Source organism: Urocampus carinirostris, chromosome 5 (genome assembly GCF_059441175.1).
Source record: "Urocampus carinirostris isolate Australia breed hairy pipefish chromosome 5, RoL_Ucar_1.0, whole genome shotgun sequence".
NCBI lineage: Eukaryota > Metazoa > Chordata > Actinopteri > Syngnathiformes > Syngnathidae > Urocampus > Urocampus carinirostris.
This window is the reverse complement of record NC_142353.1, coordinates 275,661-288,584: the sequence shown is the minus strand read 5'-3', so window position 1 is coordinate 288,584 and position 12,924 is coordinate 275,661. Positions and strand designations below refer to the sequence as shown.

General features: G+C 39.0%; 1 protein-coding gene across 3 annotated transcripts in view; it reads left to right on the top strand.

Moving 5' to 3' along the window:
- The window catches only part of gins4 (GINS complex subunit 4 (Sld5 homolog)), a 39,977-nt gene extending 36,642 nt beyond the window's left edge, over nucleotides 1-3,335 (top strand). For all 3 annotated transcript variants that reach the window (XM_088335289.1, XM_088335287.1, XM_088335286.1), the window contains exon 8: nucleotides 3,003-3,335. The gene's annotated coding sequence lies outside the window, so the exon portion shown is untranslated. The remainder of the gene's footprint in view (nucleotides 1-3,002) is intronic.
- Nucleotides 3,336-12,924: the final 9,589 nt, after the last annotated feature.

The window sequence follows — 12,924 nt, the reverse complement described above, 5'->3', positions numbered from 1 at the left end:
TCAAGGATGATCAGTGGAAAAAAGATGCACCTGAGCTCAATTTTGAGCTTCATGGCAAAGGCTGTGAATACTTTTGTAAATGTGATTTCTTAGTTTTCTATTTTTAATAAATTCAAAAAAAGTAAAAAAAAAACAAAAAAAAAAAACGTTTTCACTTTGTCATAATGGAGTATTTTGTGTAGAATTTTGAGATAAGAGACTAAATTAATACAATTTGGAATGAGGCTGTAACATAACAAAATGTGGAAAAAGTGAAGCGCTGTGAATCTTTCCGGATGCACTGTATTTTCATAAGTGATACTACGTCCTGATGATGGAGAGTAGTGGGCAATTTCTATGCTATGTTCAAGTCTTATAAATTGTAATCGAACGTTTATGATGATGAGCCATGTCTGATTCATTTAAAGATTAAGAGGAATTTATCTGTTGCTGTTGTTAATTGTATTTACCTTAAATGTGTGTTTGGAATTGTTTAAATTATCATGCAAAGTGTTAAAAGTATATTCATTTTCATGAAATTGTAAATACAAAATGCATCTGGGTTTCTTTTGTGTCCTGTGTTTTGGGAGTTGTCATGCAACACATTCTACTTTCATATTACTATGTGAGTCCTAGAAAAGGTTTTGATTGTGTCTTTTATTTCTGCTTCCTAATGTTGTAATGTCTTCTCTCTGATATATTTTTTTCTAATTATGAAAGGGGGCAATCAGTGTCCTTTGTGTGTACTCCTTGTAATTTCCGAATAAGACCTAATTGATCTTAGTTTAAAGTCATTATCTTTGTGATTGAACATTGCTAATCCACTGTGATGAGATTAATCATGACGGGACATTTCTTTTTGCAAAACAATCTGTTCACAACTTTGAATAGATAGATAGATACTTTATTCATCCCCGAAGGGAAATTCACATTTCCAGCAGCATCCCTGAGCTGAGAACAGTACAATAATAAAGCCAAAAGAATACAATATACAAAAGAAAAGACAATATACAAATACCCAGTGTGACGTGCAAATGCCCACTGTAGCGTGTTATATAGAGTAACTAAATAGTGCTTCACAGAATACATATTGCAGTAAGATTCGGTAATATCCAATGTAGGTGGTGTGGTTTAATGTGGGCCTTTACTCTGCCGGGTGGAGTTAAAGAGCCTCATGGCATGAGGAAGAAAAGATCTCTTCAGTCTGTCCGTAGTACAAGACAGTGACAGCAGTCTGTCGCTGAAACTGCTCTTCTGTCTGGAAATAATGCTGTGTAGTGGATGCAATGGATTGTCCATGATTGACCTCAGCTTTTTCAGTGCTCGTCTCTCAGCTACTGTTTTTATGCTGTCCAGCTCTTTACCCACAACAGAGCTCGCTTTCCTAGCCAGTTTATTGAGACGAGAGGCATCCTTCTTCTTGACGCTGCCTCCCCAACACGCTGCCGCATAGAAGAGGGCGCTTGCCACTACTGTCTCATAGAATATTTTCAGGAGCTTTTTGCAGATGTTGAAGGAGGCCAGCCTTCTGAGGAAGTAAAGTCGGCTTTGCCCTTTCCTACATAGAGCTTCTGTGTTGGCAGTCCAGTCCAGTTTGTTGTCCAGCTGCACACCCAGGTATTTGTAGGTGGGTGTGCATGATAGAAACTACATTTTGAAATGTGACTACATAAATTGTGAGCATTTTATCTTGCAGTGATTTTTTTTTTTTTTTTCAATTGTCCTTTTTACATTTTTAGATAATTTAACGTCATATTGCAATTATTTTTCTGCTCCAGTTTCTTGTGAAGCAAATGTTCATTTTTGTCCCGCAGCTCAGCGCACAATTTCACCTACTGACTGCAGCCTAAGCTGACATGTTATCCGACAAACACTGAGAGGCTCAAATTCCTTTGCGTCACTTGTGCCAACATAGTCCCACACAATCAATCCCTCTAGGACAGAAGCCGGACAAGTAGAGTGCGTTTACACATTACCCACGTTAACATTTGAAGCACATCCACAACAGCCTCTTAGAAGGGAAGCCTTTGAGCAGGCCTGTGAGCATGGTGTCACCAGCCATCAGTCACAGTGCTGGTATATCAAGAGCTGCGGGTGGGGGGTTTGGAGCACAACTATTATTACCCCTGAATTTTTCAGGGGGTTGGTTGGATAGATCCCTTAACCAGCAGGGTCGTAGGGGCACCATTTCCTGTGGTATGTCTCAGGCAGGTACAGCCTGGTGGTGCCCATCCCCCTCTATGCCAACACATGCTTCCACCCAGTTTATATTGGAATCAAATCAAGCAATCACTTTCTATGAGCCGTTTGTCCAGTTTTTTACTGTCTCTGATCCATCTTGGATATCATGTATGTGACATGTTTAATGCTTTTTATTAGGTCAATAATTGATCACTATTGAAGGAAAACTGGACAAAGAACTTTAACTTCATCCCTTCAAACTCAAAATTCGAATATAGTCACTGGCCAAGCATTGAATCTAAGGACCCCTGCAAAGGAGATTGTGTAAAGATGCCAGTGTCTCATTTTGACGTGGCCCGAACAAAAAAAAAAAGTCCCAATCCTGTGCTCAGGTTTGGTTTCTTCACTCTTTCCCTGTCACTTGCCTTCACCTTACTTGGTACTGTAAGTCACTCCTTAGCTTTAATTTTCACTCCACACTTGTCCTGAATACCCTCTAATCACACATCTCCCTCTTTACTATTTAAACATTCTGTAATTTTGTCTCTGTGGTAGTTTGTTGTCTTCATGTCACGTCCCAACCACTCTTGTCTCAGCATTTTGTCATTTCAGTGTACTTAACCCTTCTGAATGACAAATACTTCCTAACAAACTCTTGGACTGTCTCCCTCGGATACTAAACTCCGTGGGTCAAATAAATAAACCTATTTTCTGGACATTCTAATGTTTTTGCACTTTGTTTTTGCACCATCCTGAGTGGGTTCCTGACAAAATTTTTGGATTTGGTCACTTTAATTGCCGTACTCTTGTATTCTTTTTGTGCTTTATACTTCTTCTGACAGGACATTCTGCCAGCTGTTCCCAACAGACCCTCACTACACGCTTGGGTCTGCAGAGTCGGACCGGCATCCTCTCCCACCTTCGGAGCCAACCTACAACCAGGTGGTGATCAGTTGACATCTCCACCCCTCTCTTCACCCGAGTGTCCAGAACATGCAGCCGCAGGTCCGACGAAATGACTACAAAGTCGATCATCAAACTACAGCCTCGGGTGTCCTGGTGCCAAGTGCACATATGGACACCCTTATGTCTGAACATGGTGTTCGTTATGGACAAACCATGACGGGCTGTAAGGTTTTTAACACTTACTAAACTGCAATCTGACCCCTAATACACTTCATGTGTCATGTCTAATTCCTTATAGTTGGAGCATGTTCTTAAGTCAGGGAAATTATTGAGCCGAGCACCGCATATATTCCACATATTAATTTATTTAGCCGAATCACATTGTTAAAGAAATCAGGTCTCTGTCTGTGCCAATTTCAATCGTGTGCAGGAGACAGAGCAACGAGACTCTGGGGGCTCCTCTGTTATAATTCACGCCCCATGACCAAGCCTCTGGCTGATTGGTCCGCGCCGTGTTGATGCAATTATCCCAATCGTCCTTCAAAGCATTGGGAGAAGCCCTTGCCCCCAGGCGAGGTGATAAGTCATTGTTGTCTACACAAACAGAAACCAAAGACCCATTCCAAACCACAGGCGCTTCTACGACAGCCTTCTCTCAGAGTTTGCCCTGAAACACTGAAGTCAGATTTTAGAACTGCAAAGTATATTTGACTTTATATGCTATTTTATACACTGTTTTATATTACATAATCGCATATAATAGCACAAACATCATCCTTTATCTCTGTTTTCTTTATCCTCACTCTAAAATGTGGGACTGGAGTGTCACGTCCAATTTCGTTGCCACAATATATTCAACCCATGTAACAATGACAATAAATGTATATTCTATTCTATTCCCTCTTTTGGACTAATTAAATCAGTCCACTAACTTGGAGACCGGAACTTAAATCAATTACCATAACACAAAGATACTAAAAAATGGAGAAAATACAATTTCCCAAAAATATAAAAATAGAAACATTAAAAATAGATGAACATTAATATACTTCATTATGCTTCCAGAAATAAGTAAAGTAAGCTAAGCTAAAAGTAAAGGTAAAAGTAAGCAACCTAAAAATCAACAAATGTAAAAGGGTATAAAATGTGTGAAAAAAATTACAATTTTCAAAATCAAAAACTTCTGATTCCCTCTGCTTCTTCCAGTGGAAGCTGGACGTATTGGCCCAAGATATATGGTTTCTGATACATGGTATAACACAACAACCACATAATCCAAAAACGGCAATTAAGCAAATCTACACCAATCCTGTTTTGGAATGCCATCAGAGATGTTGCTGCCAGCTGTTCCTTGACTGCTTCCAGTGCCTCCTGTGTCTGGGTTCACAGTTTTTGAACATTGTAATGTATGTAATTGATCCTGTCAACATTTTTGTTCGGTGTAACCCAAAGAAAAATACTCTCAAAACCTGCTGCAACATGATCTACCAATTTGTATTCATCAGGAACACCACAAGGTACTCCAATGGAGTCCATGTATGTGGTGCCTTCAGCATTAAGCCTTCGTTTTTCCCTCTTGTAATTTTTTACCCATATAAAATTGTATCAATAGTTTTAGGGTCTACTGTGAGTACAGTCAAACTGAGGTTCATCAATGAGCACACCCCTGAGGCATCTTTTGGCAGGCGGTCCTAAAGTTTATCTCCCCCGCACCATAACCAAATGTCTGCTCTGGCTAGAGGGAGGGGCTCAGGATATTACATTTTAACCTCACACCATTCCAAAGGCACTTCACCCACTGTTTCTCCTGTTCCCTGGAATTTATGACAGGTCATCTTTTGTTTAGCCACCTTTTTATTAAATAGAGGTTTTGCTTTTACCTTTAAAGTGATGGGGTTGAGCTAATCATTAATTTAACAATCAGGTTTGGGTCTGGTGTAGTTCATTACATCTAAAATGCAAGAAGAGGTCATGGGAGTAGTTACCACTTGTAGTAGTGGCCTTGGCGCCATAAACTTGTCTTATCAGTGGCACTGTTGGGGCTGTAATATTTCTGAAACATTTAGTCACAGGAAACATTGGATTTTTAATATTCTTTATTATATCGGGACTAAGATAGAATCTAGTAAAATTGTTCTTCCCATATGATTAACAAGGTGACCATCAAACCACCATCGGCTTTGGACCAGGTGAAATGCTGTCTAATTTGCATGGCCTGCCCTTTTGACCAATCAGTCCAATTATCTCTAGTTTCCCCTATTAATGTGCACCATGCCCTGCCTAAATATATGTACCATGAATACCCAGCGAATTTGTGACCCTCATGTACATCGTACTCATCAATACCAGTCACAATGCCCCGTGCTAAGTGACGCCAATGGGATCAGCACTGATGCTGTTTTGGTTAGGGTCATACAATACACCTTTTTTGTGGTGTTATTAGTACAGATTGGGTCTTTTGTTTGTGTATTTCTCTCTCCTCTATAGTGGAATGATGTGCTAGTCATCATTATGGCAAGTATGGTTGGCTGTTGTAATTATGCTATCTCTGTATCTGAAATGTTGTGTTGACGATACCAATTGTGTTTCAAGTTCAGTTTTTTAGTGTTGTTCCATTTCATGTCCCAAGCTGTCTGTTTATCAATTGTTAAGGCCATGGGTGGTGCATGGGGTAACCTAATTTGGAGACCTGTAAGTTGACATTCCCCTTCTTCAATGGAATAGGAAGACAGTGGTTGTGGTGAGCTTCCTCCAAGTGCGTCCTGTGTATTGGAGCTAAATAAGTACAATTTGTCGAAGTGTCTTTGGGCAAGACACCGAATCCCTAATGCCCCCAATAAGCAGGTTGGGGCCTTGCATGGCTGCACGGCCGCTATTGGTGTGTGTGTGTGAAGCACATTGTAAAGCGCTTTGGAACGTCTTCATTGACTTGAAAAGCGCTATATAAATGCAGACCATTTACCATTTAAAAGAAAATTTAAGTTCAAATACACACACTGATCAGAAAAGGTACTGTCATAAATATTTTTCCTCTTTTGGACTGGGGATTACCCAGTCCATTAAAAGGAGTCATAATGGAAATATGTAAATATGAAATTATAATAATGTCGCTGTGGGTTGGGTTTTGAGGGCTGTGCAGGACGGATGAGAGTCCAATAGAACCACCTCAAGCCCTTGGTGGCCAACTGCACAGCTGTGGAGGTTTTGGCTGCAAGTCACCTTCAGTCTGTCCTGGAGGTGGGTCGACCTGAAAAGCAAAACTTTGTGCAACAAGTTCACTTGGTGCCAGAAGGAAGTGGGCATCAAGAAGAAGGGCAAACCGTTCTAATTTACCCACAGGCCTGCCTCACAGTGGCCACCAACACTCAGCAATACAAAAACAAAAAATGTTCAGCTTTGGTTAGTAAATATGTGTTCGCTTGCGCTGTTAACCTTCTTGTGAAGACTAAAACATGACATCTGACAATAAATCTTGCCTTGATAAGTCTAATGGGGACTTGCACAAATGTTTGTTTTTTTAAATCAAACGATGCATTATCATTTTAGGCCAATCTTTAAGCATTACTTTTGCAAACATTTTCTTCCTCCCTTGATTATCTTGATACTCTTCATCTCTTATTCCTTTTCAAATCTTAATATCATGTTTTCTTTGAAGTATTGTGTCTAATATTGTTGCATACATCAAAAATTTTAATGTAGACGTTTACTTACATCCCAGGACCTCCTGTTTACCATATCAGTATTCTAAATTTCTCGTTGCTAGGTTCTGATTGCACAATTTTACTAATTTAAATGCTTAGTGCTTTTGCTAACCTAAATAAAATATAAAGTATTTTCCTATTACCTATTTTCTTTCAGAATCACCTTGACGCTTATGAATCTGGCAAGAAATGTAAAACCCTCTAATATGATGTGTTCATTATGTTGAGCAAAACAAACAAGTTAGATGGAGAGCGTATTCAGGATACAATTTTTTCAGCAAGAATGAACATAATCGCTTTATTTAGTAGAAGCTTAATGCTTATGAACATTTCTCCTTTTTATTTTGTCTCCTAAAATAAAATTTAAATGATTCCAAACAGTCCATATTGACTTTATACCAACTTCTATGTGGTTATAAATCATCAATTGTGGACAACCTAGATAAGTGGGTGAGTTTACCATCGAAATTTATCAATCTTCCTCACATATGTAAACATTTTGTCATTAACAAGACTCTAATGTGACTTCAAACAGAATTGTATTCTTGAATGTCCATTGTGTTCCAATTTTGATAACGGCCTTGACGTGTGACCCACACTTCATGTGACGATCACTGGTAATCCACTGCTTGAATGTCGCTTGCCCCATCAAAAATATTTTTTCCAAAATGTGTCCATCTCAGAAATGTAATGACTCCATTGTCTTTGTTAGTTCCATTGCAACTGGCTGTCAATCAATTCAGGGTATCCCCTGCCCACTGCCTGAAGACAGCTGGGATGTGCTCCAGCACCCCTGCGACCCCACTGATGATAAGCGGCGCAGACAATGGATGAATGGATGTCTTGTTGATTTTTTTCAGCTGTGTCCCCCATTACAGCAAACAATATTTTGTTCATCTTCGTTCAGATAGACCACTTCTTGACAGTTCAATCTTTTCTTTAGAGAGTCCATTGACTTTCAAAAAATGTCTTTTCTTTTTAGTGGAAACAAGCATCCTGTTAAATCAATCATGCTTACATACTGGGGTGTCTTGTTAAATCAACTGGACTATTAAATAGCCTAAATTTTTGCTCTAAGTTAAATGACCATGTAGACATTATCTTATCTTAATCAGTTTTTATCCATTTATCTATTTGCAATTATATTCTTAAATTGTCATGATCAGTCTCAAGATCAATTAATCTGCTATTTTTAAATTCATATGATCTTTCTCGGGATCGATTAATCTGCTCCTCATTGTCTTCTGAAAACACTCTTTCGATAGGATAGGCAAATTGTTTTTTAATTTAACCAAACTATAAATCAAACTTTTTTACAATTTTGTTATTCGTTTGTCTATCGTAACACGCTCATACTCAAATTCTAAACTATCAAACTGCCTAAACATCAAAAATCACAAAAAATGCCAAATTGAACCCAACGTGAAAAACTTTTATATTGTAATTTTTCTCTCTATAATCATAATCAACTATCTTTTCTCCTCTATTCAATATAGAATGACACATACTTGTCACTAATATCAATACTCTTGTGCCTTTTTGAAAAAGAAAGCACGTCTCATTCAGTGATTGAAACAGAACAGCAATGTTATTAATAATTTTCAATCTCTTTTCTTTTCATCTGTTAATAAGTCGTTATTTTTATTATTTTCAAACCCATTTGAAAGTTTTGGTTATTTGAAACTATTACTATAACTTGCTCTTTTGCGTGCAATATTCTTTTGTTTTCCACATATTAACACCTTTAGGTATCGTCATACCCATTTAATATTATTATTATTATCATTTACTTACGCTTTCTGCTGTTACCTCCTTGGATCCCTTCTCTTTCGTCTTAGTCTGACTGCGTGTAGTCATTCTCCGTGGTTCTGTTAATAACTATCACTTTCAAACTTGATATCACCTTAATATTACTTCTCTTCACTTTCCTGTTCTTTCTGTGTCTTTTGTTCCCTGCTCCATCCATTTTGCTAACTCAGCTTTTCCCTTTCTGTACTTCTCCTGTCGTCTCCGTTCTCTAAATTCCATCATTTTTGCCTCTTCTTCCCGTCTCAGCTCTGTAATTTTCTTCCTTAATCGCACAGTCCTCCTGTGCGATTAACGCTAAAGCTGTCCCTGACAGTGCTCCAAGTCTCTCCCTGTCTGTCTTAATTCTCTCATAACGTGTCATCCTGTTTCTCTTTTTCCTTTCATGTTTACTTTTCCCCTCTCTTTCTCTCTTTTGCATTCTCTTTTTACCTTCTTCCTTCATTTTTTCTCTTTCTCTCTTTCTTTCTTTTATGCCCCTTGCCTCTCTTTCTCTCCTCACCTTCTCTTTCTGTCTTTCCCGCTCATTTCTCCATCTACCTTTCTCTCACTCTTTAATTTTTTTTATGTAATGGAGTGAGTGATGCATACCTCTAACTCTAATTTGTCCTTCAACTTATTAACCGATAGCCTTCTGAGTTTCCAATCAAACTCACTGTTTTGTCCATGGTTTGATCCATGCGTTGATAAATTTTCTCCATTTAGTCTTGCACTAGTCTTTCCAATTTCAATGTCTCAATCTGCCAATTTACTACATAAATCCCAATCATTACATTCTCTATCAAATTCAGCCTCCATTTTATTCATCTAGATTTTTACACAGTTCAATGTTGAAAAGTGCAATTATTTATCCCAATCAACGGTATAAAAGTTTAACTCTTAATTTTCTCATATTTAAATGCATTTTTCCTTCAATACATTTTTTTGAAAAGAAAATATTAACGATTTTTCAATATTTTTGTATAAAAATGCCGTTATCTCAAATTAATGTATTCCAATTCTCTCAATTAGATTTTTCCTACTCTTCCCAGTCCTTAATTTACCAATTCTGAACTAAAAAACAGGAATATTTGATCTTTTTTGGTATTAATCTGTTATTATCTTGAATTAACGTATCCAAAATCACTCAATCATGTGTTTCCTAAACTTCTCACTCCTTAATTTATCGACTTTCAACTAAAAACATTTTTTTTAAATTTGTACCGGACAAAAAATCTGTGGGACCACTTGGGGCCTGCGCTCCGTATGTTGTACACCGTCCCGCTGTTGAACACCAATTTTCAAAGTCAATTTTTTTGACTCCTTGCCATATGTTCTATTAATTCTTTAAACATCACTTTTTAAACAATCTCAGCTCTTCTGAAAGCGTTTTTTTTTTTTTTACGTTTAAAAGCACAATTTCTGAGACGTATTTTTTTTTTTTTTTTTAAGAGTAGGACACACAAACACAACAAAGGACTGGAAATTAAGGTTTAAAGGATAGGTGACATACAACACAACAACAAATAAGACATACACAGGGCCCCCAGACAATCGAACCTCTAATTGTATTTTTTCCCATTCGAATTCAAATGATTTTAATTAAGCTATTTTAATTCAACAAAATTTAGTAATCAAGGTTTCTTCTGAATTTTAAATTTGTTTTAAAATTGAAACGTGGACCTCAGCTCAATATCCCTTCTGAAGATGCAACCTGGTCTTATTTTTATCACTTTTACTACAACCCTTTTTCACTTAGTCTGAGACTCGAACCCAGCCGAGGCTGCTTCTCTTTATGGCAGGACTCTGGCCTCCATTTAAACTCACAAAAACTCTAAAACGTGCTCTCGGTTCCAGCCGAGGCCGATGCTCTTTATGGCAGGACACTCTGGCCTCCATTTACACTCACAAAAACTGTAAAACGTGCTCTCGGTTCCAGCCGAGGCCATTTCTCTTCATGGCAGGACACTCTGGCCTCCATTTCTCTTTATTGCAGGACTCAAACCTCCATTTAAACTCACAAAAACTCAATGATTGGCCAGAAATCAGTCAGAACTACTCCCCACAATTTAAATCGTCAATAGCACAATTTTTTGAACACACAGGTATTGTGCTTACCTTTCTGATGAGGGGCGCCTTGAAGAGTGACCCATCCGAGTTCCCCCGTGGAAATTCTTCGTCTACACTACATTTCTAAACTTTTCTCGACTCACGGTCGGGGTCACCAAAAACTGTAAGGTTTTAACATTTACTAAACTGCAATCTGACTCTTAATACACTTCACGTGTCATGTCTAACTCCTTACAGTTGGAGCATGTTCCAAAGTCAGGGAAATTATTGAGCCGAGCGCCGCATATAGTCCACATAAAGAAATCAGGTCTCTGTCTGTGCCAATTTCAACCGTGTGCAGGAGACAGAGCGACGAAACTCTGGGGCTCCTCTGTTATAATTCATGCCGATGGAATGTTTACGCCCCATGACCAAGCCTCTGGCTGATTGGTCCGCGCGGTGTTGATGCAATTATCCCAATCTTCCTTTGAAGCATTGGGAGAAGGGTGATAGGTCATCACCCTTGCCCACAGGCGAAGTGATAAGTCATTGTTATCTACACAAACAGGAACCAAAGGAACATTCCAAAGCACAGGCGTTTTTACGACAGCCTTCTCTCAGAGTTTGGCCTCAAACACTGAAGTCAGATTTTAGAACAAGTATATTTGACTTTATGTAAGATAAAACGGTGTATAAAATAGTATACAACTTCAGGGCACAGAAGTCCAAAAATGATACACCACTCGGGTTTAGGTCAGGGGGGCCATTCTTCCCAATCACGCCCCTCCAGGTCTCACTGTCATTACCCACGTTAGCGTTAAAGTCTCCCAGCAGTACGAAGGAGTCCCCCAGGGGCGCGCTCTCAAGCACACCCTCCAAGGACTCCAAGAAGGGTTGGTACTCTAAACTGCTATTTGGTGCATAAGCACAAACAACAGTGAGGACCCGTCCCCCCACCCAAAGGCGAAGGGAGGCTACCCTCTTGTCTACCGGGGTGAACCCCAACGTGCAGGCGTGGAGCAACTAATATGCCCACACCTGCGCCTCTCACCACGGGCAACTGCAGTGTGGAAGAGAATCGAACCCCTCTCGAGAGGACTGGTACCAGAGCCCAAGCCGTGTGTGAAGGTGAGTCCAGCTATATCTGGTCGGAATGTCTCAACCTCACACACCAACTCGAGCTACTTCCCTGCCAGAGAGGTAACATTCCATGTCCCGAAAGCCAGTTTTTGTAGCCGGGGATCGTCGCGCCAAGGACCCCTCCCTTGGCTGTTACCCAGCTCTCTACGCACCCGACCCCTTTGGCCCCTCCCACAGGTGGTGAGCCCATGTGAAGAGGGACCGACGTCGTCCCTTCGGGTTGTGCCCGGCCAGACCCCGTGAGTAAAGGCCCGCCAGGCGCTTGCCAGCGGACCCCATCTCCAGGCCTGGCTCCAGAAGGGGGCCCCGGTAACCCATGTCCGGGCGAGGGAAATTGTGGGCCAATGTTCTTTGTCTTCATAAAGGGTCTTCAGATATGGGTTTTGTCTGACCCCTCACCTAGAACCTGTTTTCCATCGGTGACCCTACCAGGGGCTTAAAGCCTCTGACAACATAGCTCCTTTGACCATTGGTACACACAAACTCCTCCACCACAATAAGGTAGCAGATCATGGAGGAGCCTATATAAATATATATGTATGTATGTATAATATATATATATATATATATATATATATATATATATATATATATATATATAGCTATGTATGTATGTATAATATATATATATATATATATATATATATATATATATATATATATATATATAGCTATTTTTTTCTGGATTTGTGTTGGATCAAGTCACTTTGGGTGGGATTGTTCAGTAGAAAACACGTTTTTGGAAGGTTTTTCTTTTTTTAAAAAATTGATAACCAAAACATTTTGATAAATCTTGACCCAACTTTTATAAAGTAGAAAGTAACAACACAACAAGAAAGAAAAGGTTTAATATGTTTTGGTTTGGTAACTTTGAATCAACTCTAAGAGTGGTTTTGTTTTAATTATTTTTAAATGTTGTTGAAAATGAAATGACCCCACTAGGTATTTTTAACAAATGGTTGAAAAATGACAGAACAACCCATGAAATGTTCTCAAATTTATCTAAGAAGTGAATGATTCAACCCTTCACCCAAATTGACTTGTCTTGGCCCCAACTATTTATAGAGTACAGAGTCAGAATTGATAATCTAAAACGTTGGCCCATTTATGACCAAATTTGGGTAATTCTTGACCAACTGTTTTCTGAGTTTAGTTACAGGAATGCAAATAAAATGTTGGTAAA